The 27,970-nt window shown below is 34.2% G+C and overlaps 1 protein-coding gene across 1 annotated transcript in view; it reads left to right on the plus strand.

The window, feature by feature from the left end:
- The first annotated feature begins 805 nt into the window (after positions 1–805).
- The window catches only part of NGR-A14 (neuropeptide receptor A14), a 97,849-nt gene continuing 70,684 nt past the window's right edge, over positions 806–27,970 (plus strand). The window contains exon 1 of the mRNA XM_073088950.1: positions 806–949. The gene's annotated coding sequence lies outside the window, so the exon portion shown is untranslated. The remainder of the gene's footprint in view (positions 950–27,970) is intronic.

Consider the following 27,970-nt stretch of genomic DNA (forward strand, 5'->3'; position numbering starts at 1 on the left):
AGTATGTCGATTGCTTTGATTACAATCAGTATAACGTAATATTTTTTGAAAAAACATTTTAATATTAAGTACTGAAAATAACTTTCACCTTACATTATAAATAACTAACACATGAGCACCGCCCCACACACACATACTTACGTACAATCGTCTATATAGAAAACCAACTTCCATTCAAAAGCAGACCGCACAAAAATATTTAAAAATTCTATGTAGATATCTCTTGTCGTTTCAATGCAAAAGCACGATTTACATTTTCCATTGCGAAATATCTTCCCAAGTGGTTTCCGAAGCGATTTAATACTTCATGACTTTTTTACATTTATTACATAAAACAGATATTACTTCCGGAATTTCTCCACAAAAAAGAAAATATTTGTCGCAGTATTATACAAGCATAGACAATAGAAAGACGCATAATCCATTGGTTTTCGTGATAATTTATTCTATATTTCAATTACTCTATATTCTAAATAATATAATTTCAAATTTGGAACTTAGGATGTGGTCTTGCCGAACCATGCGCACTCCCGTTTCGTCCCATACGGGAGACGCGCTAGTCTCCAGTCTATTTTGTGAGACTTGCCGCGTGGCCGCCTCTTACTGGCAGAATTATCACAACTTTTAACGTTGCGTTCCGTTACGGCAATTCGAAAAACGAATTCGAATAAATTCGTATTGCATTTAAATAATAATTGCATTCCTTTTAAAACGTTCGAAAAAAAGTTTGTAAACAATTAGTGAAGTTCTGTGTTAGTTTTATCCGTGGTGTAGTTAGTTGACGTTTATAGTTATATTAGTTGACGTAGTTATAAAGACTTTGATCTCTTTAGTTATTATTTTGTTTAGATTTACTTTGGCAAGATGCGATAAGTATTAAACTTTCGATGATTTATGACGCCGGCGCGGCGTTGTGGAAAATTTTAATCTGTCGTTGATGCGGCTTTAGGTAAGTGGAAAGTCAGATAGTAAATTTTCATTGTTTTCGTGCGTTTGTTGTATCGGAAAATGGAAATAATTTTTCATTTAAATTATCTTTAAGTTTATATTTACGGGATTTTGATTATTAAAATGTTATATGAAAGTCGCGAAAAGATTTTTTTTTAATTCCTAAAAAACAATCACCGATATATTACCTATACCGTACCACCTAAATAATTATAATTGAATAATTTCTACTATTATTTTTTAAAATAATTAATTACTATATTTTTACATAATTAAAAAAATAAATTTCGTTTATAATGCTATGAAAATATTTACAGCAATTTTGAAAATAATATACAGCAATCTATTCTATATTTTTAATTTATATTGTGTACTCCGTTTGATTTCTTCGTGTTAAATGTATTAGTCACAAATATTTATTACAACTTAAATCTATTTCTCTAGTTTCCCTACAGTTAAATTTTGCGTAAAAGATATGCGTACTTTACGACTATTGGTCAATTTCAACAGCAACGTTTATATGTTTTTATATATACGGAACATCAAAATAAGTATTACGTAACACACCTCCCTTATCACCTGTTATCATGGCATACCATTACGGTAGCAAATCAGAAAACATTATCAAAATTAGGTCGACGAGTTAACGCAAACGCCGTCGGAAGCTGTCACTCAAATTATTATTACTCATAGTATGTTTATACTTATGTATTTACATTATTTAAGTAATATAGGAATTTCCTACAGATTATCAGCCTTTAGAAGTCCACTTCTGGACTTAATTTTCCCTTAGAAAAGGCCGTGTATGTTTATGACGCAGTAAATGGCTTTGTAAGAAGATGCTTCTGCCCTTATAGGTTTAAACCTTTAGTTGTCTATTAAAAAAAAATGGATTGGAGAGAGGTTTTGTTCAAAAACCACGGCTTTTTAAAGACCGTTTTTTATTACATTATGTAGTAAACTTCCAAGCAGTCCTGATAGTAAGTGATCACCATAACTTTACATGGTAACTTTACAAATCGTAGAACAGGGTATCTTGAAGCCGATAACAGATACGTTGGAACTTTGAGGACTTTTTAGGAGATGGATGGTACAGCCCCGATCGAACTGTATGAATTCAGCTTCGAATTAAAAATATAATCAATAAGGATTACAATTTCAAGGAAATATGCATTTGTAAGGAAATAAGTTTGTCGTGATTTTTCTGAAATCAATCTCCGATAAGATTACATTCTTACCAGAGATTGGTCACAGACGCGTTGCTACCCCTGAGAACTAAGTTGGAACGCCAGAGATATGTATATCTCTCTTACCACACCCTTAAATCAAAATACAGGACTGTTTATGATGTATACGGCAGAAATAGGTGTAACGGGAAGGCCTCAGGAGCCGAAACACAAAGGATTCTACCACCTTCTTGTCAAACCACAAAATTATAAGTCGTCAACAACTATAACCTATCAGAGATTAGAGGCCGCAATCCATTAAGATAGATTTATGTTCCAGAATCTCTAATGTATATTAAATATTACAATGCTGCCATTTCAAGTGCTCTACCTGATATCAATTTACAAGTAATTCGTGTTCCAACCCAGTACAATATGCAAATTACATTATGACGTAGTGATTGCGTAAACACTAATATGTTTATTCTGATTTGTGGTGCGTTAAATATCTTGGGGAACACGTCATTAAGCTTTTAGGTCGAATACGTCATAACATGGCAGAATTACACTAAAATAAAGGCTTTGAGAGAGGTTCTATTGATATATGGTTCGATTTGATTCTTTGTACGTAATTACTACACACGTATGTAATACGTAGTACTTTGACTTAATTATAATACATATATGTATATGTAAATTAATTATTACTTGCTCTAACGGTGAAGGAAAATATACTGAGAAAAGCTGCGCATATCTAAGAAATTTTAAAAAAGTTTTCAAAGGTAGGTGAACTATCAACACGCACTTGGCCAGCGCGGTGGACTATGGCTTAATCCTTCTCATTATGAGAGGAGACCCTTGCCCAGCAGTGGAACAGTAATGGGTTGATGATGAAGATGAAGGATGACTCCCTTTAAAGAAAATGTTTCTTTAGATCTGGACTTAAATAAGAATAAAATAGTTTAAATTAAAGTCATATGAAAATTACAGGACGGGTTATTTGTAAATGAAGCCTTCTTTAAATCATTGTTACTTTAGCGAGAGTAGGCAGGTTTACACGCGCCCGTTAACGATAATTAATTTATCTTAAGTTTTGCCTCCCAAAGACAATCCATTGACAATCATTCATACTAGAAATTATCAAATATCGATTTTTATAAGTAAAATTTGCATAGATTGAGTAGTAATAACGGTCGACAATTAGTTAAGACATTTTAACCTAAAGTCGGCAAAACAATGTCTACAAAATCTTGATATTTAACTTAAGAGTTAACTTAACTTAATAGATAATAAAAAAAGTTTTTTTAATAAACGGCCAGATAATAAATTTATAATTTAATTTAAATTAGGATATAAATTACAATAATATGTAATTATAAATCTTAATCTTAACAACATATTCAAAATATTTAAAATTTCTTCTAACACAAAACCTGCCATAATTCTGTTACATAATATCATGTGTCTCTTTGTGACGTTCTTCGAGTACGACGCCTACTGCTGCTTTGTTCACATATTAATAATTCCACTATCACTCAATAGACGGGCTGTAACCGTCTGCTTCATATTGTTAAACAATGACCTCTAACAATACCATCATAATATTTTATGATTACACGTATTCGTAAATAAACGTCGTTACTTTGTACGTTACTAAATTAACAATGCTTATAGATTTAGAGCGCTTTCAAATTGGGCGATTTGAATCGTACTGACGGACGATTGTGCTACTGCATATCAATAGTTTTTTAGTATAAAATCTTGACTCCTGGCAAAAGTAATGCTGTCGCTCTGCTAACAGACGTGCGACTGACTGTGCTCATGAATTTTTTTTATCGATTAATTTTGTATGAAAAAACAAATGAGCACGACAAACTCACACCGGTGTTCATACAGTTACATATACAGATACACGTATGAGCTCATGGTGCAACTTTTTTACCCGACTGCCAAGGAAGGGTTATGTTTTTCGCGCGTATCTTGTATGTTTGTCTTTCTTTATTTGATCCGATCTAACAAACGGCTGGATGAATTTCAACAGTTAAAGTGTCATTATATTTGTCTCAATGACCCGAGTGTCCTTAGATAGGTGTTAGTAAATAAAAATCAAAATCGCGGATTTTTGGCGCGAAATAGTAATACATTTAAAAAAAAAGTTAACCGAACCTATCGAGTAGGGTGTCAAATGGAAGGAAATTAAAAGGAGATTATAAAAACATATTTGTATATATATAAAACAGTAAGGTGACTGACTGACTGACTAACTAAATGACGTTTTCATTTTTCAGAAATCAACGTACAGCCTAAACCAAGGACCTTACAGTTCTGAAATTTTGCACACAGGTTCTCTATATAGTTTGAATAAGTACTAAGAAAGGCCTTTTGGAAATTCTACCCTTAAGAGGGTAAAATAGGGGAAAACTGTTTTTTTGAAATCCTTTAATTTTGAAGCAACTGCTATAAAATTTAGAATTTGGCTTTCTGGATAGGAACAAGGACACACCTATTTATCCTCATCCGAAAAATTAACGTTAAAAGTTCATTTTAACAATCGTCAATTTTGTAGCAAACACTATGAAATTTTGTATTTGGTTTATTGGATAAAAATAATGAAATTCTACCCAGTACGAGGTAAAATAATGAACGGAACTTTGAATTACTGAAGTTATATATTTTATGGAGTGTAAATGGTGGATTGTTTTAGTGAAATAGTAACATGTTTTAAAAAAAGTTAACCAAACCTATCGAGTAGGATATCAAAATAAAGGAACTTAAAAGATATTACACAATGTATATAATATATACATATATATAACACATCGAGATGACTGTCTGACTAAATGAGAAGTGTTGCTGTGATTAAGGTAAACGCAAAGGAAAACCGCTGATCTTTAGAGTACTCGAAATTTTACTCATAGGTTCTTTATATAGCGTAAATGAGCACTACGAGGATAAAATACGATAATATTGTTTGATCATCTTTTGATTTTGAAGCAGATACCTACTATGCAACTATGTATTTGGCTTGATAGATAAAAATAATAAAAAGTCTATTTCACCGTTTTTGGAAATTCTATTTTAGCTTTTATAGTGCAGTCGGGTGTTTTTATTTTTAATTAATTACTTGTTATTTTCAATGTATATAGAAACTCTAAAGACTTTTAAGAATGTCTTTAAATCACCGTCAAATTGATTCTAGTAAAAGGATATTTTTTATTAAATCTGTTGTGTAGTCAGCCGTTATTAACGGATTGTTAGTCTCGTAAATAGTTATTAGCGGTTCAAATGTAGACAATATTTTGCAACATAAAAAAGCTTGACTGGCTTTTCTTATAGTCAATGAGCGATTACACGTTTCATATCAATAGTACACCTGCGTACTTGCGACATCCGTTGTCCGATTGTCGCACAGCAGCGGTCCGACTCAAATCGTGTAATTTGAAATGACCCTTACAGACTCCCTAAACATACCTAAATAAATCAGTACATTATACATTGATTTTATACAAATTACATCATACAACGTCTAGTGGAAATAAATAACAAATGTAGCTACGATGTATCCGTAATATTTAAATACGATTTATTGTCCATGAGACACTTAAAGAGATTGGAGCGAAAAATATTGGCAAATAAAAAGGGGGTCAATGAATCTTTAGACTTTTCTCACCGTATTCATAATATTAATTTTTTACTTCAAAGTGAATGAGTAAGATGTGTGGACTATTTATATAATGCAAATCAAGGTGAGTATCGCAATAAACTGAGTTTATAATGTTGGAAAATTAAGTGTGGATTTTACGGATAGGACATTTTCGGTCTTAATTTGTCGGACATTCGTAATTTTTATAGCGTCAGTACTGTAAAAACTTACATGAATTTAAAGGTGGTAGAACCCTTTGTGGTTCGACTCCGGCGGCACCACCGCTACACCAATTTCTACCACAAAACAGCAGAGTAAAAAGCTGGTGTGTTCTGGTCTGAAGGTTGTGGTAAGGAAGACATACTTTTCTAAGGCGTTCCAGCTTAGTCCTCAGGGTTAGAGGCGCATCTGAGGCCGACCACAGGTAGGAATATTTAATCCTATCTGGGGTTGATTACAGATGTCCATGGGCGGCTGTAGCCACTTACCATCAGGTGGCCTGCGTGCTCGTCTGCTACTCCAATATTATAAAAAAAAAGTTTTTAACATAGATGTATCAAACAAGCATCCAGCTCATCAGACGATCAGTGGACTATGCCGCCCATGTAATTCGGTAATCGATTCCTGTTAGAACGATATAGATTTATTACAGATGAGTTGCTACCTTTACAGACTTCGTGGAATACCTTTTGCGTTATTACCACTCAGGACCAAGTTGGAACGCCACGGAACAGTTGATCTCCCTTACTACACACAAACTAGAATACAGCAGATTTAAACTGTTGTTATAGGACGGAAATAGATCATGAAGTTCGTACAATTCAGTATCGGAAAGTAGATACTAGTAGCACTTATGCTAACGGGTTCTGTATTGTTAGATAAAATAATAATGTAATTTTGACAGCTGATTCTATACTGATATTTGCCACATCTTTGAATTGGTGTAATAAAATCAAATTATTTTCATTCGGTAGCAACGTGTATGTGGTCGACCTCATGTAGTAATCTCATCTTATTATCTTTTTAGGGGTTGATTTAATAGTCCTTGATTGCAGTGGTAACTTCGCCCACGGACATAATATATGTGTAATTAATTAACCCCAGATTTAATTTGAGTCTTATTTGAGGTTAACTATAGGTGCAATGCCACTCCAGGACTAAATTATAACGCCTTACGTATCTCTTTACCAAACTTCAAACCTAAACCGTACTATGGGACAGAAATAGGAGAACTCGTGCTTTCGTAGTCGTACAAAGGGTTTTGCTACCTTTAGATTTAGCTATTGTTCTACACGAAAACAAAATCTATCTGGCATCTAGAATGCTCTAGCAACGAGATTGAATGAATCTTTTGTAATATGCCTCAATTACACTTGAGAGGGCGCGGCCTCCAATAGATGGGTTCCAATAGACGCACAAATTCGGATACATGAACATGCAGACACAGTACAGAAATTTAAACTTATTAATTTCGTATCGCTATGGGACAGAAATAAGTGAACCCGTGTTTTCGTAGTCAAACTACAAAGGGATCTACTTTAAAGGATGCTACCTTTAAATTTAGCTATTGTTTTACATGAAGTCAAACAAATCTATCTACAATGTTCTAGCAACGAGATTGAATGAATCTTTTGTAATATTCCTCAATTACACTTGAGAGGGCGCGGGCTCTCGAGAAAGATTAGAACGATTGTGTTCAATTGTGTTAACGTTTATTGAATGTATTTTTGTGACAGTGAACGAACGGTTCACGCAACTTGGATTATTTTCTATCACTAGGATTTTCCTTGTATTATATGGGATGTCGTTTACACGGTGTTAGGTGTAACATTTTTTACGCAATTAACAGCAGATTTTTATGTCATGTCTTTGCCTACTACTGGGGAATGCCTGAAGCATTCTACCATGTTGGTGCAATACAGAGTATTGGAAGGATGTACGTGGTCAGTGGCCAAAACAAATAAAATAACGTTATTATAGACTCACGCTCTAAATTAAGATTTCCCGTGTCATGGGTTCAAATGCACACACACAAATACGGGTACAAAAATACGCAGACCCAATACAGAAAAACTTATCAATTTAATATCTACCTGTACTCTTACCATGAGTTTTTAAGTTTTGACACATAAGACTGTTTTGGTAGTTGTTTACGTATTGCCCACACAATTTTCAATCAGCGCCCCTAGCGGATTGTATCAGAACCATAGTGTCAGTAACGTAACATTATATGACTAAATTGACAAAATAACGCTTTATGTTTTGTCTCTCGTTTTTGCGAACATGTGAGAGAGATAATAATACTTGAGCACTTACTTATTGTTACGTTTACTCAGTCTACTGAAGCAAACGGAACATAATAATGGCTTGAGTAAAAGTAACGTAAAATTGTGGGATGTTTTAAAAACTCATGGTAAGGGTACTGAACAGGGAACGAACCCAGAATCGCGTGTTATCGGTATGGTAACCACTGCAGGGCGCAAATTGTCTATTTAAATTTTCATAACTTTATTATTTTGAATATGTTCCAAAATAGTTTTTCGAAGTTTGATCTTAATTCTATCATTGATATAAATTACAGCCTACTTTTCTCAAATTACCTATTCCTTTTACCTGACTCTAACCGCTGTCAAAGTGTCAGAGATCCAGAGTATAATAGGGCCGAGGGCTAATAAATCTTTCATTTAGATCTAGTGACCACAGTGACCCTTTGTTAAGTGAATGACGATGTAAGGGCTGATTAAATTCGTTTCAAAATATTATAATGTAGCAAAATTGAGCAGTCAATTTATACGAGTATATTTTCAGAGAGCTAAAGAGAACTTTAAAGGGTTTGTTGTAAATTTCTGCTTTGTATCACATATTAGTATAGATATCTCACCGCCTTGTAATTGAAAGAAGCCACAAATGGCAAAATGGCTGACGAAACAGTCAGCCATTTTGCCATTAGGTCTCCGACTGTCATGGTGTAATTTACGCGGAACAATGCCGACATGTGCAAAAAGTGGTGCAAAACAACACGAAATCGAAGAAAAAGTGCGGAGGAATGTCGTTGCATTCGTATATGCTCTAAAAACTACTTATTTTATATTTTTCAAACATAAAATAGTACGAACAGTGACAATTTCAATTCTCAAAACTGGTTACATTTTATTGTTAGGAGTGAGTAATCTTTACTAACCTATGCTTTTTCCGTTAAATGTAGACACAGCTAAGAGTTTCATAGTAAATGGCATCTGCCGACCATGGGCATTCAGCATCAAGAGGATTAGATTTCTATCTGTGGCTGGCCACAGATGCGTGGCTATTCCTGAGGATTAAAATCTATTTCCTTTTATAGGTGCCTCACTCTTACCACAACGTTCAAATCAAACTGTACCCTTACCAGGAGTTTTTAGGTTTCGACGAATATGACTGTTTTGGTATTTGTTTACGTAAGGGCCAATACGATTTCCTAGTACTGACACCATCCGCTAGGGGCGCTGATTGGAATTTGTATGGGCAAATAAGTAAACAAATACCAAAACAGTCATATTTGTCGAAACGTAAAAACTCCTGGTAAGGGTTTATTACTGTATTGTTGTTATTACGCAGAAATATCCTCCTCTTATAATCACCTCGGGCGAATCACGGGATATTATACCATCCTTAAAACCAAATTAATGTTCCAATGAGAAGAAGTTTCTTGGAATTACTTAAGTTCATTTGATGTTTGAAAACTGTATAACAGATACAAGAGGCAGACATAAGTTCTGTTACCCCAGAAACCTAAGTTCAAATGTCTTATTACAAGTCCTGTCCTAATACAATTCTACCAATCTATTTCAAATAAGTAAATCAAATAATAAATTGCTTGAACTTATATACATCATAAATATTAACATTTACTTACAAATTCTAAAATGATGAAACAAGTTTTTTTATAAACATCAGGCTTTTTTGTATTATTCTAAAGAAAAACTTTCATTTGATGTATCTATACCATACGGTCACAGATTAGAAAGACTAACAAGAAAATGTAACTTTTGACAATTGAAATTGTCACTGTCATTTATTTTCGTGTTTGAAAAATTTTAAAAATGTAGTTTTTAGATCATTTATGAATGAAACGATATTACTCCGCACTTTTTCTTCTATATCCTGTTTTTGCACCACTTACCTGCGCATATCGGCATTGTTCCGCGTAAATTAAATGGCTGACAGAATTGTTAGCCGTTTATGCCATTTAAAGGCTTCCTTCAATTACATCGGTGGTGAGATATCTATACTTATCTATGCACATGGTACATAAAAAAATATTGGTCGTTAAACTTGAGGCGGCCGCCATATTGGATTTAGAATACGCTAAATCTGCATGAACTCACCTAAACTAATGACGTATTGTCATCCAAACAAAACTTGTATGCAAAATTTCAGCTCCATCGGTTGGAATAAAATTCTATTACAAGCTTTGATCCGCACACTTTCAACAATTTAAATAAATCTCGTAAAAAGTATGTGTAAACATAGTTTTCTGTGGTAAGACAAAAAAGTCAAACGTAAATTCAAGCTCCATTGAAGCGGGAAAGACGTATGTACGAATGACGCAGCAATTCATAGCGTTTGATTAATATGCTACATACGCGGAATATCTGTTCCGTTTCCTTCGAATCTTACTATGTGAAGTAAATGGAGTGCACTTTTCTCGGGAGACGTCTAAAAATTTGTAACGATCGTAGTAATAAAATGCAGCTTCGCTCCGAGCGCGGTGCCACTTTTGTAGGTATTAGATCTTTACTATGCTATTATGTTTTTGATGGACTTAAAAGACATTTGTATTTCATTTAGTACGAGTCATCATCACGTGCTTGATAAACAAAAATATTATGAGGAATATTATTTTAACCATAGATTAGTAAAGATTACTCACTCCTAACAAGAAAATGTACCCAGTTTTGAGAATTGAAATAGTTGTGTAAAAAAGTTTTGCCACGTCTCCGTGCTAAAATGTCCGTAAAACAATGACATTTTAGTCTTTATTAGTAGTATATCGAAGCCCTAAAATATTTGAATTAATTATTTATTTATTATGTAAATTACGCAGTACTAGTTATTTATTCGTAAATGTTCTCTAAAAATGTTTTTATTTGTCAAGAATTCAAAAAAAAGAACTTACTAATAAGCCGTTTGTGGCTTCATTCAATTTCAAGGCGGCGAAGTATCTTTACTAATCTATGATGATAACATATATATTATGAGGACACATAATATTTTTGTACATGCATGAGTTATCTAAATAAAGTTCTTAAATATGTGTGAAGTCTACCAAACCTTGAGCAACGTCTAAAGCTAAACCCTTTTCATTCTGAGAAGAGACTTGTGTCCAGCAGTGAAACAATAGTGGATTGATGAGAATAGTGACATAACATTTAATGTGTATACGAAATAACGGAATACCATCATAAGTGATGATAAATAGTAATGTCAAAGACAGACCCTAAACAATACAGGAGATATATGGATTGCCAACCCGCGTGACGGAGCGGTCACCATACCTACACAGTGGGTTCCTGATTCGATTCCTGACGGATGTTTAATTAATGAATTTAGATTTCTGTTCCGGAACTGGGTTTTTTTTTATAATGTAGGAGTAGCAGGCGAGCATGCAATTCATCTGATGGTAAGTGGCTACTGCCGCCCATGGACATCCGTAATCAACCCCAGATAGGATTGGATATTGCTACCTGAGGTCGGCCGACAAATGCGTCGCTACCCTTGAGGACTAAGTTAGAACGTCTCGGAAAAGTATGTCTCCCTTACCACACCCTTCAAACCAGAACACAGCAGCGCTTAACGCTGCTGTTATGAGGCAGAAATAAGTGTGGCGGTGGTGCCGCCGGATTCGAACCTTCAAAGGGGTGTTTGTGTATTTGTCTTTGTTTATGTACACGATCCCCACGATTGCCAAAAAACTTAGTGTCTAGCTCTGAATATAGAAAGCATTACATCACTGAGCTAACACCAGTACATAATAAAGGCTAAACCGTTTGGAGTGTCAACAACTGATGAGAAAATTTATCGCCCCCATATCCGAGATTAACTCGCAAATACGGGTATCCACTAATCCGATTACTGTCGACGATTTGTGCATTGTCTCTCTTACATCGGGGTCGAGAGTTAATTTATGTACTTTATAAATTTATTTAGATGTAATAGGATTTCTGAAGGTACAACCTTCTGTGGTTCGACTCCGGCGGAACCAAGGTCACACCTGTTTTTTGTTTTATAACAGCCGTGTTAAGCGTTGCTGTGTTCTGGTTTGAAGGGTGTATTAAAGATTCCAGTTCGGTCCTCAGGGGTAACGGCGCATCTGTGGCTGACCTCAGGTTCTAATCTTATCTGGAGTTGATCACAGATGCTCATAGACGGCAGTAGCCACTTGCCATCAGGTGAACTGCATGTCTGCTACTTCTATATTATAAAAAATAACAGTATTCATTTCGATTTCTAATCCAGGGTTCCTAATCTTCTAATCTAATGGACGTACTCCGAATTTTTCGAAGCTTATGTAATGTGTACTCCAAAATTATCAATTCGGTCTCCGACCAATGATTAACCGACGCCGATGCGTTAAGACAGTCAAAGGTCGTCGCCGACGGTCGTAGATTATCACGGCACGTTGTCGGTCGGCGGGGTGCTATACCATGTGGGCAATAACACGCCCTCAAAGCTATCGTCAGAAATGTATAAGACTTCTCTGTACTTTTTGAAATGCATGCTCTGAACGGAAGATCAATTTTATATAATTTAAAAACTTTACTTTTGTTTCATATAGTGAAATATATAATATATAGCAGGAAATGAAATTATAAATCAAAGTTTCCAAAGAACTCAGCTGCGAAGAAAACTAAGTTGCAAAGTAAAACTTGGAGCAATTTTTAAAGCGTCGTTGTTTTGAAGGAGAAATACTAAAATTAATTCTTAATAGATAAAGATAATAACTGATGGTAAAGTACGGAAATAGGTGTTCCCATTTAGGTCAAATCAATGTGGTTCAGTTTCAATGGTGGTACAATTGTACAAATGTTGTGTTTTTTTTTTATAATATAGGAGTAGCAGACGAGCATACAGTCCACCTGATGGTAAGTGGCTACTGCCGCCCATGAACATCTGTAATCAACCCCAGATAGGATTAGATATTCTACTGAGGACTAAGCTGGAACGCCTCGGAAAAGTATGTCTCCCTTACCACACCCTTCAAACCAGAACACAGCAGCGCTTAACACTGTTGTTATTAGGTAGAAATAGGTGTGAAATAGGTAGGAAATAGGTGGTACCACCTTTACTGCTATTTCTGAGTAAGCTACTGTCATTCTTTGAAGTTTATTGCCTAAAACTCGTATGATGTTTCCTGACTTTACCTGCGTAGACAATAGATTGGTGATCCTCTCAATACTCAATACATACATACGTACACACACATACATACATACGTACATACACTCATTTTTTTTAAATCATGTTATTAGTGTACAAAATCCCAATGTACGATAAAATGGAAGCCTAAAACACAATAGTGATCAACGAACAACAAGCGACGTGGAAATTTATCTCCCTGTCCGGTATCGGTACACACATCATCATAATCCGATTACCGTCTGTCAATAACCATGATTTGTACATTGTTTACGTTTATTTCGTGTTTACCGTTCAAAACTATTCATATATCATCAATCAAAATGGATCCATCTGTTTTTCATATTTTGACGCGCATTTTTATAAATGTTATCTTTTTCATGATAGCTGTTACGAATTTTTCAGTATTATACGGATTGATAAAAAATGCCAGTTGGTATTTGGATTAGATTAAGGAAAATTGTAAAAAATATAACATAAAAAAATAATATGTTATTTAAGATGGGCAATCAGTGCTAGATGATAGTAGCTAATGGGAGGTCAGTCAAATACCATAAAACTAAATTTATTAATGACCTAACTAGTACGAACTAACTAGTTTGTCATATTTAGTCGGAATTTAATAAAAATGTATCAAATATAATGATTATGATGATGTAGAAAAAAAACAATCAATTTAATTCTTTTGATGTCTCCTATAAATATGTTTTAGTATTTTTACTCTATTTTTGAAGAGGCCATAAAATAAAATACTCCAGGGACGATTCGGTAAACACATTTATGATCCTAAATAACATTTGCCTTTTTATTGAGAATTCAAATACTATTCAGGCACTTTCAGCGCGAAAAAGGTAGGTACAAAGTTATCTCCATAATCTTTTATTTCGAGTATTTCCAGGAATATTTTCTAGAAATACTAATAAGGTATTTACTACTAAGTAAGTATCTACAGATGAATTATTTGAGTCAAGTAATATTTATTGATTTAATATGTTCTTTATGTTGGTTTTTTTTTTATAATTAATAATGACATTTTATTCTACATACAATAGTCTAGAGAAGTAATCTAAATTCATAAATTCTATACTAGGCCAGCGTACTCTACAGATTGGTGGTGAAAGGTACCTAGGGTACCTTCCACCAGTCAAGGTGTGCTGGATATTTGAGAACCATCAAAATACCTCCGATAAGCTCAAAGCTTATGTAATTTTTTATAATATAAGAGTAGCAGCCGAGCATGCAGTACACGTGAAGGTAAGTGGCTATTGTCGCCCATGGATATCTGTGATATACCCCAGATAAGATTAGCTTCCTACGTGAGGTCAGCCATAGACGTCGTTACTTCGGAAGATTAAATTGGAATGCCTCGGGAAAGTATGTCTCTCTTACCACATCCATCAAATCAGATCACAGCAGCTCTTAACACTGCTGTTATTAGGCCGAAAGGCGGTGGTGCCGCCGGAATCGAACCATACAGTATTCCACGGCCTTTAACAACACCGAAAACACATTGGCGTATTTTTCAAAGGACCAGATTACATATTAACGTTGCTGAACTTTGTAGATCATTTACATTTGGTATCACTTTTAAGTAATAATAAAGCCGTTAACATTTGCCATTAATACGCAAATATTACCGTTCAGTAGCTTCCCCGATACCGTAGAAACTGGTGCAATGGAAATGAAATTTCCACACCAGAGCGCAGCTTTAAATTAATTAGACGTAACATAATGTGCTAAGCGACATTCGTAAGGAACGTGTCTCACAGAACACGAGTGTTAGGTAAGCGTCAATTAAGGTTGAAGCTTCATGACTTTACTAATGAATTTATAATTAACATCACATGATTATTACTTAACTAGCTTGGATTTTACTCGCATTATTTCCATTTTGTTTTTATATTATTATTATTTATTATTTATATTACTTTCATTTTTATTTTTTTCGAATGGATCGTCCCTGATAATTTTGTAGTTATATTGATGTATGAAGAAGATTTAATGTTCTTTTTAATAAATTGAGAGTTGTAATATAAATCAATTTTATGATAAAAATATTTTGGATTAAATCTGAGTGAAACTCGACTGAGAAAGTCATAAAGCCAGTTTGATAATTGCACAGAATGTTAATGTAAGTGTCAGGTCATTGTTAGATTTCAATTACCAGGGTTGTCCATTACACGCGTAGCGCGTCAGTTAAGCGTCAGATGAACATATATTAATGTAAATGCGTTTGATGAATGTGCGCAGTGTAAATGGCCTTGAATTTTGGAAATTAAATTATCTTTCCAGATATTTTGTGGTAAGTAATCTAATGACAACTTATATAAATGTCAACGCGTTTTACTTGATAAAATATTGTTAATACTTGATAAATTAGCACGAATACTTATATAAGTGTCGGATCATTGTTAGTTGTCAATTATCACGGTTGTCCATTACACGCAGCGTGTCAGTTAAGCGTCAGATGAACATATATAAATGTAAATGCGTCTGATGAATGCAGTGCGCAGTGTAAGTGGCCTTGTGTATTTTGAAAATTATATTATCTTTCCAAATATTTTGTTGTAAGTAATCAAACGACCACTTATATTAAGGTCAACGTGGCATACCTTATAAAATACAGCATTTAAACAAGTAATATTCTGATAAAATCAGAAAAAACAACACTATATATTATGTAACGAAGTTGAAATATTAGGCTCAGGTTAGGAAATTAGCACGAATATTGATATAAGTGTCAGATCATTGTTAGCTTTCAATTATCACGGTTGTACATTACAAGCTTAGCGTGTCAGCCAAGCGTCAAGTAATCATACCGAGATAATGAAAATACTTTACTTTTAGCTATGAAGACATAAATATTCGAACAAAATCAGAAAAACTTCTTGTAAGTGTCGGATCATTGTTAGCTTTCAATTATCACGGTTGTCCATTACAAGCTTAGCGTGTCAGCTAAGCGTCAGATAACCGTGCCGAGATAATATAAATATTTTACTTCATACAATTAGCTATGAAGATACAAATAGTCGAATAAAATCGGAAAAACTTTGTGTAAGTGTCGGATCATTGTTAGCTTTCAATTATCACGGTTGTCCATTACAACCTTAGCGTTAATTAAGCGTCAGATAATCATCATTTACCAAGAGAATTTCAATACTTTACTTCACACAATTAGATATAATCACACTAATAGACATAAATATTCTAACAGAATCAGAAAAAACTTTTTGTAAGTGTCGGATCATTGTTAGCTTTCAATTATCACGGTTGTCCATTACAAGCTTAGCGTGTCAGCTTAGCGTCAGATAAACATACCGCGATAATGTAAATACGCCTGATAAACGTGCGCGGTGTAAGTGGCCTTGCGTAATCTAGAAATTTAATTATCTTCCCGAAATATTCTGTGATAACTAAATGTACATGTAACGCTGCATGCGTAGTAAATGGCTTAGTTGTATGACATGGTAACAATAAATTGATCCAATGTTTTGCCTACTAAAGATCTAAATTTGACAATGTCTACCTACCAGAATTATTAGACGTAAGGCCTCCGGAGTCGAACCACAAAGGGTTTTATCACCTACAATTAATTACGGGCATTTATCTGTAACACCGGGGATTATTAGTTTAATCAAACATACAGATGTCTGATCTCTGATCTTTCGAAGTTATGCCTATAAGAAATTACAACTCGATTTAGCGATGAAAGAAAATATTGATTTTTTTGCACATGCAGTCCACCTGACGTTAAGTAGTCGTATTCACCTGTAGACTTCTGTAATCAACCGCAAAGAGCATTAATCCTCAAGTGGTTGACCGCAGAAACATAATTTGCTTTAAAACCTAAATTGATATGCATGTATTTGTCTATCGTGCTCTTTGACCAAAATTCACGATTCGTGTGCGTGTATGAAACAATAGGACGCAAGTAGCACGCGTGCGTACGGTCGTGCGTGCGGTCGCGCGTGCGGTGTGATAACTGGCGCGTCAAGAAACCACCCTAACTGACGTTAAGTATTCATAATCACCTGAAGACCTCTGTAGTCAGCCGCAAACAGGATTAATCCTAAAGTGGTTGACCGCACAAACATAATTAGCTTTAAAAACTAAATAGAAATGCATGTATATGTTTATCGTATTCTATGACCAAAATTCGCGAGTCATGTGCATGTATGAAACAATAGGATGCAAGTCGCACGCAGTATGTGGACGCGTGTGCATGCGTTAACACGCGCGTCAAGAAAAACGCCGTAATATCTATCCGGATCATAATGTGTTAGTGATTGGAATTGATTTATTAATATAAATCTGCTATTAGTACATTATGTTCAGAGCTGAATTGGAAAGCTCCATACTATAAGTTAGCTTTCATAAACTCCGTAAAACAGAACCTAGTAATTTCCGAGTAAATTTCCGTTTCATGGCTGACAGAACTGCGAATTTGCAAAAGAATTATGCGAGCATTGTTATTTCAAATTATTCTCATATTGTAATGTTATTAGATTATTGTTATTAAGCCAACAGAGCTGTCTTTCGCGTAATACTCTCAATTAAAATACTCTAAAGATAATTTACACATTCATTGTACGATATCATCATCATCAACCCTGTCCCACTGCTGGGCACAGGTCTCGTCTCAGAATGAGAAGGATTAGACCATAGTTCACCGCGCTGGCCAAGTGTGTATTGGTAGACTTCACATACCTTTGAGATTTTTTTTATATCTCCCAGGTATGCAGGTTTCCTCAGTTTTTTTCCTGCACCGTTTATACAAGTGATAATTAATTTCTAATACGCACATAATTTTGAAAAATCAGAGGTGTGTGCCTGGGATTTGAACCTCCGACCGACCCATTCTACGATGCGAAAATTATAATAGTCTACACTTTTGGGTAATTAAGTGTTTTAACTTAATTTATAGCTGAATCTGCCTAATCGATTGGTAAATCTGTGTAATCAGTTGCTAAATGTATCTAATCTATTATCAAATCTAGACAAATGACAAGACAATTAAGCGCGTCAATTGACCGTTGAGACATCACTATTAATTCTCACCATATTAGGGTGCCTACACATTGTTGTTATTTATGACACGATTATAAATATGTATGTCTCTTTGTCTGTTGAACAGACGGGTAGTGGTCAGGGACGTAGGGCAATATTTGAATGTGGTAGAAGTCTCAGTGCTTCGACTACGGCGGCACCACCGCCACACTTATTTCTGACTAAGAAACGCTAAAGTTTTAAACGCTGCTCTGTTCCGGTTTGAAGGGTGTGGGTTTAGAGAAATACTTTCACGAGGCATTCCAGGTTAGTTCTCAGAAGTAGCAAAGTCTAACCTTATCGGGGGTTTATTACAGATGGTTAGTGACAATCGCGTAACCTGCTTTATCCACACTATAGGTATATTTGTTCCAAAAATTTTATTCATGTATTGTTAAGTTTTCTCTCTGCCTTTCCTTCTCTTCGTTACGTACTTATTTTGCACTGTGCAGACCTGTGCTGTGAATTTTTTTCACTTATATTCCTTATGAATTAGTTCCTTCCTTAAAATGTCGGTACCTTTAAAGAAAAATAATAATTCGTTTAGCTTAATTTAATAAATAATTAGTGCAATTAAACTATAAACTTTTTATAAATATTATTATAGTCGATGCTTACCTTTTATTATAATTATTATCTCTCTGCTATTTTTTTCATTAATCAATGTTATTAAAAAAATTAACAATAATTATTTTGTGCTACAAAGACAGCCGTCCATGTTTGTCCTTTTATTTCGGTGTACCCTGAAAATCAGCGCCTTGGTTACACTGCCATGGCATAGGCTGAGGGTAGTCCGTTTTACGGTTTATTATGTCGCAGCGCGGTACCCTCCTTATTTTTTAATATTATAAGAACTCGTTTTTTTTTATGTTTATGTTTTGTTTTGATTCTTGTTTTTTTAGTCATGTGTGTGCTGCTATGTATTCCGTGAATAAAAATTTATTATTATTATTATTATGTCCAAGGGCGACAATAGCCACTAACCATTAGGTGGACTGCATGCTCATTTCGTATATCAGTATTACATTAAGGTAGTCCCATTCCTAACCTTTGGTAACCCTACTCACCTTAAACAAAATTTGCAACGGGAACCGAATCTTATATAAGTTATGTTAATATGTACCTACGCGCATTTTCTCGGTTATTGAATACATTATGCATATACGTGTCATAAGCTAACATAACGCGCCGATATTGGAACAAATGACGTAATACATGTTTGAATAATGGCTTCCCTTGACATTGATTGAGTTTCGACGCGAGGTGTGAGTCGATTGCTCATTATGTGCGCAAACAATATCATTTGAATATTTTTCGGGTTCTGCCTAGGTTACTGCGTAGGTAGGAACCTTATTAGTTGTCCCTGTAGTTCCGGGACCAGAATAGGGCTACAGTATCTCCTGCTAGTCGTAAGAGGCGACTATAAGGGGCTTTCGGGGTTGCGGGTGGTAAGAGTGGGAGCTCGAACCGCCCGGCCAACGACCCCGGGAAGGACGGCGGTATGTGTGGTCGCATACCGTCGTGTACATCGGACGGATTCAGTCTCACTGGGGCGGAGCCCGACGGGGCAGTGCGCTGAGAGGACTCCGGCTGTGTTCCTTTGGAGATCCCGGAGTCCTCTACGCAGCGCTGAGGACGGCCACCGGGGGGGTTTTAGTGCGGTAAAAATCCCACATAACCCCGTGTCGCTCCCACGGCACCGGGTACCTTTTGAAGGTTTCCCCCTCGAAAAAAAAAGGAACCTTATTAGTAGGTCGACGTATTCTGTTTATCAATTTTACTAATTAAATTATGTATCTTATAACCCGAAATTTTTAAATGGAAATGGAATATTTTTAAAGGGTAAAGTAAAATATAATTTTCCAAGGCATTCCAATTTAGTTCTTGTATAGATAGGACTCTAATCTTATCTAGAGTAGATTACAGGTGCTTGTAAGCGTCAGTTGCCACGTGCTATCATTTGCAAAGTAACTTACTATATAGAGAAAACCTTTAAAGAACAGGCACTATTTATTATGATACTTAAAGATAAAAAAGAACAAATACCAAGAACTGAAATATACAATTCATACAAGAAGCTTAAGTCCATAACTTAAGACATAAGGAAAATAAATTTTAATGTGAACCTACAATCTTTAATAAGTCAAGGTATGTTGGTAAAACATTCGAAATATTTGTCGCTTGGGGCTCCGCTTGACAAATGTTCTAGATTAAAGCTCTCGCTCCTAGTTATGCGTCTTGTCAACTTGATTTATTCGCATACTTGATAAATAATTGACGAATTCAGCCAAAGTTGCAAACGTTTTGATGTTTTGTAAACAACCATTTGTTTGGCAAATACTAAGTTAAAGTATAAATGTTTTTCAGCTATTCTGTTATGAAGAGTTTGGAAAAGTGTATGAAGAAATGACAAGAGACTCTTTGATAGGTTATTGATTTAGCATAATTTCGAAAGTTAAATGCTAAAATAAATAAATGAAATATATAAAAGAAAATAAATGAATATATAAATGAAAATAAATGAAAGTTAAATGAAAGTGATCAAACAACACAGACACTGACATAGACAGACAGAATAAAAAACGCAATACACAATTAATTCAGTCGATGAAACTCGCGTTTTTGATAGCCGAACGCAGCAATTCGTCAAAACGTGATGCATTTCCGATGCAATCGCGAAAATGCGAATCGACCATGCTAAAAATGGCATGCGGCGTGGGTTAGTTCGATTATTATTAATGCGTCAATCTGATATATCATATTACATTCATTTCTTCAATTCGTTACATTCACGATACTACGCCAAACACATAATAAAAATCTATCAGTGATTAAATTTCATGAATTACTATTTAGTTGCTTTACTACATAACTATAGCCTGAAAAACAAATAACATAGATTTAATTCTTCAACAATCAAACCAATAGCGATTTTTAGCAATTATCCAAACTAACCAACCTTAAACATGGGATATAGAACGAATAGTTCACAACTTCTACATCATAAAATTATACAAGGATTACCAAGTGTATTATACAGTCCGCCAGATGGAGCTGGCACCTTGAGTGAAAGATTAATATTAATAGACCCGAAGGATAAGACTGCACACTTTCCTTAATGTTATATATTACATAGTTACTATATTCATCTAATAATAGAATGTATTATGAAATAACAAGGTTTAGTTTTTACAGGAAAATGACTAAAGAATAAACTCTACGACGAAATTGTAATCGTCTAAGAGAAATAATTTTTACAAAAACAACCAATTTCGACACACTTATGAATAAAAAATAATATGATTTAATACATAGTTCGTAAGTCTGTGCTCATTATATATTGTTTCTGTATCACTCCTTAAACTGAGTCCAATATGAGCCGACTTAAAGAAATAGACATGTATTAACATTAATCCAACCGAAATTATACACACAGCCGATCATATTGCTTCCGCCATTTTCGAGGTCGGTAAAAACATAATTATGTCAAAATAAGGCGCTGCGGTTGGAACGCGGTGAAAATCAATTTTTAATCTATGGGGTTGCTTAGCATTGCGGCCGTCATTAGGGATAACGTCCCGGTGTGTTACGCCATCAACGGAATTTTCATCGAAATTCATTATTATAAATTCAATTTGGAGCAGTTAATGTGATTTTTTTATTGTCTGTTAAATTATAACTAGACCTTATCACACAAAACGGCGCTGTTGGTATTTGATACGACAATAGAGCAAGTCGTGGGCGATAACTTCGTCATTTCCGGTCTTTTACTATTATATACCATAGTTTTTGTTTATTTATTTGTGTAAATAGAAACATAATAAAAAAGGCCTTATAAAAAAATATAGTACAGAGGACCACTTATTCTAACCTGAATTTTCTTCCAGCAGCTCCTATGGTCGGAAAATGTATATGATAGGCAAACATAGTGTGTACAAAATAGACATGGCAAGATAGATATCATAGACATATAAATATATACAAATAAATACACAAAATATATACAATAATATATACAACATATGGCGTTGTATTATACTCATACATTATATTACAACCACTTGCATATCTTTTTCTGTCTTAAAACAGTAGTGTTGGTTGCCGCTTAGAATTCTACCAAGGCATCAATTCATAGTTCAGTGATTTTTTTTCAGACAAGAATGCCGAACTCTATGGAGTTATTTATGTCAGGTGGATTGTCGGGTAATTTCTACTCTTAAAACATTAGAAAAATATCTATATTTTTAAGTTAACTTATATAAATGACTAAGATAAAACTAACATAAACTGAAATGACTTTACAATACCATTTAATAATCTCAATTCACAAAGTAGCTCAATTTCGTGCCGCACCTGTAAAGTGTGATTTTGCAATTCAGCAAGATTAATGTCACTAATTTCCCTAATTTCATACCACATTATGCCTTACGGAGAGGTAACTAGACATTTATACTGGAATTTATGGCTACTTAACGAAGTTATATCAAAGGTAGTGACTGTTTATACATTGCGATCAAGATAAATAATTTTAATAACGTTTGAGGTTTATAGGTAAATTAAAATTTTAATTTAATTTTGGGTATTTTTGTTGTTAGAGTTATTGTAATTTTCGCAGTGTACGTATTATACCATTTTAATTAAGTTTTTCTTCGTTTTTTAAATATACTTCCTTACACTTTTTGTCACTTATGTCTAAAATTATTTCCTATCCCGCTGATTTCTACCCGCTTGTAGATCTAATCTGATTTCATGGATACAGAAAAAATACTCTAACATTCTATTTTTCTATACGTACCCATTACATAAAAATCAAAAATATTTATTCAAAGTACATCCTTTACACAATTATTTTTGAACGACAATAATCTAACATCACATCGCAAGGTTTCGTTATTCTAGAAAGCGGCGAAAGAAAAAATAAGTTTCATCTACAATAATTTACATCTTTTAAAAAGTAAATATACAAGTGTACATAGTGGTACATATAATTAATTATTTATGAAGAATAGATTGTTTTATATTGTTGTTGTAGGAAATGATACGAGTATGTTCGCCCAGCGAAAAAACCCTTTGTAAATTAAAATAAATAAATAATAAATCTAGAATACAAACCTAGACCCATATAATTATATAAAGCACACAGTATAATATGAAAATAGCTGACATGGAACTCGCCAGCCCTGCACAAGACGTGGATAGTTCCAATCGCAATGTCAATTACACGGCAAGGAAGTGCTGTGGTCCGACACCGCCATTGTGCAGGTACCGCCCACACGAAATTGTTGCAGACGAACTATTCTCATTATTAATGGCACTCGGCTAGTTGTTCAATAGTTATGAATCTGCTAGTATGCTAGTCCAGTGGACAAGCTATAGCTCTACTGTAGTTCTGTAGAAATTATTGAAAAGGTGGTAGAATCCTTTGTGATTCCGGACACCATCGTTACACATAGGTACTTCTGTTAAATAATAGCACTTTTGTAGTTAGACTCCGGCTGCAGTGCTTAAAACTGATGTTATTAGGCATAAATAGGCGTGGTACGTGGAGCCTGAATTGTCGAACAACATTTAAAAACAAAACCACAAGGGGTTCTACCATCTTAATTTTTTTTTTTTTAAATCTTTAATATATCATAGACAATTTAAATAACTTTTTCTATTTAAAAAAAATATCTAGTCATTATACCTTTTTGCAAAGGTAGGTAAAAATATGTAGAAGGTTTTTTAATTAGTCCGCAGTATAAATTTAATGGAAGTTTTTTCTTTTAAAATGCCTTGAAGTTGGAAAAACTTAGTGAAAAAATCTAATTTTGTTACTAAGTTTTTCTAAGTTGCAGTTCAGTCGAAATTTAATATTTTTTATCAGTTGAAATGCCCTCTACTTAAATATAGCAAAAGACGGCAACTAGGGTCCCAGTTGTTTCTTAACTTTAAATTTAGAGACTAATTATAAAAAATAAGTAAATGTTAAAAGTTAATTATCCCAAAAACAGTAGGTTCACATTTTGATAGCATGTTATAAGTTTAAATTCATCAGTAACAAGCAGATTAAGAACCTACTTAATTATTTTTTACAGTACAGGAGTAGCAGACGAGCATGCAGTCCACCGGTAAATGGCTTCTGCCGCCCATGAACATCTGTAATCAACACCAGATAGGATTAGATATTCCAACCTGCAGACGGCCACAGATGCGCCGCTACTCCTGAGGACTAAGCTGGAACACCTCGGAAAAGTATGTCTCTCTTACCACAACCCCCAAACCAGAACACAGCAGCGCTTAAAACTTAATAGGTGTGGCGGTGGTGCCGCCGGAGTCGAACCACAAAGGTACTACCACCTACACAATTATTATTGTGTATGTACTGTGCATTTTGAGTTATTATAGCAATTACAAAACAGTTTCTAGTGTTACTATACTATCCTAGCGCTACCCCTACTTCGGGGTACAATCACCGACATACTGCAGTAGCCCAACTATTCTAATTAATATCATGACTGAAATTGTAGTGGAAGTTATTCTACTGAATAATGCGACCTAACAAAGATCTAAGTTTCCCGGCAGGGATACATTTAAATTATAATTCAAAGTGTTTGTTGGATACATTTCAATACTGTTAATTTTAGAGTATTTAATATTTTTATCTAAGTGCGGAGGGTAATGTATTTCGAGCGTACATTTGTGTGTACATGACATTCTTTGGTACCTTAACGTCATTGGTGTTTTTGGATTCGTCGTTCGGAGGCATACATCTTCTATTTTGAATAAATTATTTTAAATAGTAACAATAACATTATTTTTAAAATTAAGCTATTTTCTTATGAACATAAGAAATTTTAGTATTTTTACCTTTTTATTTTTATTGTGTTAAAACAGAAAGAAATTATTAAAGCTAAAATAAATCTTAAGTTATTTCTCATTTACAATATATACAATCAAGTGTAAACAAAGATAAAATCATAAATAAAATAAACCATATAATCATAAATAAAATAAACATACGAAATGAAAAAATACTCTTTTCGTATTAACGAAAAGAGTATTTTAAAAAATTATATTAATAATTTTTTGAGCTTCTTATTTTTTTAAACGGAAATTCATTGTGAATTCCAAGCTGACAGCGTCTTGCCTCATTAGTAAGGGTGGAGAGTTGTGAAGAAAAGTTTGATATTCCGTAATTGACCTTATGCATAATTATTAAGAGAGCGGGAATTATGTCAAAGATTGGCTGTAAGAATACGACTTTCGTTCTTTGTTCCTTCTCTATAACAGACAGAATACGTTCCGAAGTGGTGGTAAAGTTTATTGACCTGAAAAACAAAGTCTGTAAATAATCTTTGAATTAAACACGAGTATATTTGATGTCGATTGATTTAGAAGACAGAGATGTAAAACAATTTTATTTTTTATTGCTTAAACATAAGTTTCTTTTGCTGTGCAAAAATACCTCGTTTTTGTACGAAATGTAAAAAGTGCACTCACTCTTTTGACTAAATAATGCATTGTAAATTACTGCTATAAGTTGTTTATAATAGGATATTAAAGTGTTAGCCATTTTTCAAAGCTAGCGAGACATGTGATTTATATGCGGAAAGGTTTATGAGAAACTCCTCGGGCAGTAAATAACGGAATTTTGGGGTGAAATGTTTGAGTAAAATGTGTGTAGAGATAAAGTAATTTGAAGATAGTGGAACTCTTTTTGAGAAATGTTTTTCGAGCGTATGTATGTCTCATTCTACAGCACGTCATGCAGCCCAAATAGCTTGACGGAATTTTAACGTAATATACGATATAACGTAACGTGGTTTCGTTGGATTCATTTAATTTGCGGAAGTAATATAGTCTATATTTTTAAGTAGTCGGGTTTTTTCTTTTACAATAATTCCCTAGTTGCATTTAACAACAGTATTAAGTGCTGCGGCGTTTTGAATTTTCCACACCGTTCAAACCTGAGTATAACACTGATGTTGATATTCACCTGAAGGTGGTTTACACAAAATGTATACAGGAAGATGAAACATTTTCTTTTTCTGACTTTCTCTTGATCTTTCAGTGCAAAAAATCGTTTACACAATTTACGCTGAGAAAATGATAAAAAAATGCAAAATTACGTATACAAAAATCACAATCATTTTTTTTTGTATAAATGTATGTTATATTATATTAATTATATTATTTTTATGTTCTTGAGGACTATGACTATAGGACTATGGCTTCATATGTAAGTCGGCCGTCATCACCGCAAAGCAGAACTGCTTCAAACCATAATTTCCCCATCGCTTTACAAAATTGACAGTAGTCAACATGTAGTCATTATTAAAATGTTTGTTGCAGCCCATAGATATCTATAATAATTAATCAAATCCAATTGGATTGGAGGCATACGGTTGGTTAAAGTCGTTCCTACCCTTTGAACTAACTACAAGTTTAAACCCTTGAAAGTGTGTCTCCTTACCCTTCAAACATGAAAGATCCATTAACAATTCATTGTGTACATAAACTTTTTGAAAACGATATCTAATAATTAATTCATAGTTCGAAAGTATAAAGCAACACTGGTATTAAATATTTACTAAACTCTATTAGCAACTGAATGCAAATTACAATAAATGAGTTCCCAACTAAGTCTTTAAGTCTTAAAACTTACTTACTTCTTTAAGTATTGAGAAATGAAGCGTTATTTATAATGCGTCATTGAACTTGACAACAAGAGCAGTGATAGCATAGTAGTTGAAACTCAGCTTTTCGATCGAAAGGTTCGAGGTCCAAAGCCCAGGCACGCACCATTGATTTTTCAAAGTTATGTGTGTATTACAAATAACTTGTCATTTCCTTTAACGGTGAAGGACTATTATAGTGAGTAAACCTATGAGGTCTTCAAAAAAATCTTAAATGTGTGTAAAGTCTACTAATACTTGGCCAGCGGTGGACTATGACCTAATCCTTCTCATTCTGTACCCTTACCATGAGTTTTTACGTTTTGAGAAATACGACTGTTTTGGTATTTGTTTACGTATTTGCCCATTAAATTTCCAATCAGGGCCCTTTGTTCTTTTTTTTTTCTTTTCGAGGGGGAAACCTTTAAAAGGTACCTGACGACGTGGGAGTGACGTCGGGTTATGTGGGATTTTTACTGCACTAAAGCCCCCCCCCCCCCCCCCAGTGGCCGTCCTCGGCGCTTCTTGGTAAAAACGTAAAAACTCATGGTAAGGGTACTGATAGGAGACCCGTGCCCAGCAGTGGGTATGTAATGGGTTAACGGCGAATATTGAACTTGAAAGAAAGAAAGAAAGAAAGAAATAACTTTATTACGTAATGCATTGTACACACACATAACAACGAAAAATTATGTTAATTATTTACAAAATAGTGGGATATAGGTAAATAGAACTTAGAATATTGAAAACACGTAGCAGCCGCATAGAATTGAATTTGAATGAGCCGTCGCGGTTCTAAAATTACTCGCTTCCCTGCATCTAATTAGATTTGACTTATTCAACAATTCTTATATGTTACAACCGACGTGTTGATCAATAGAAAGTAGGTTGCGAGCTTCAAGCCATAAGGGGTTATTAAAAATAGTGTATCTTCATTACATTGTTTTTTTTTTTTTTTTATTACGTCATTCGTTTCCAAATTTGTCAATACATATGTAATCTCCGAATGGATCATTATAATAGATTAATTCATTTTTAAGCAAACAATGATATTTTTTTAACGTAAAGGAAATTTATTAAGATTTACTTTTCCTGAATACCCCTAGTATTACGTA

This window comes from Epargyreus clarus, unplaced genomic scaffold (genome assembly GCF_041222505.1).
Source record: "Epargyreus clarus isolate Ecla_fem2 unplaced genomic scaffold, WU_Ecla_fem_2.2 ptg000027l, whole genome shotgun sequence".
Taxonomy (NCBI): domain Eukaryota; kingdom Metazoa; phylum Arthropoda; class Insecta; order Lepidoptera; family Hesperiidae; genus Epargyreus; species Epargyreus clarus.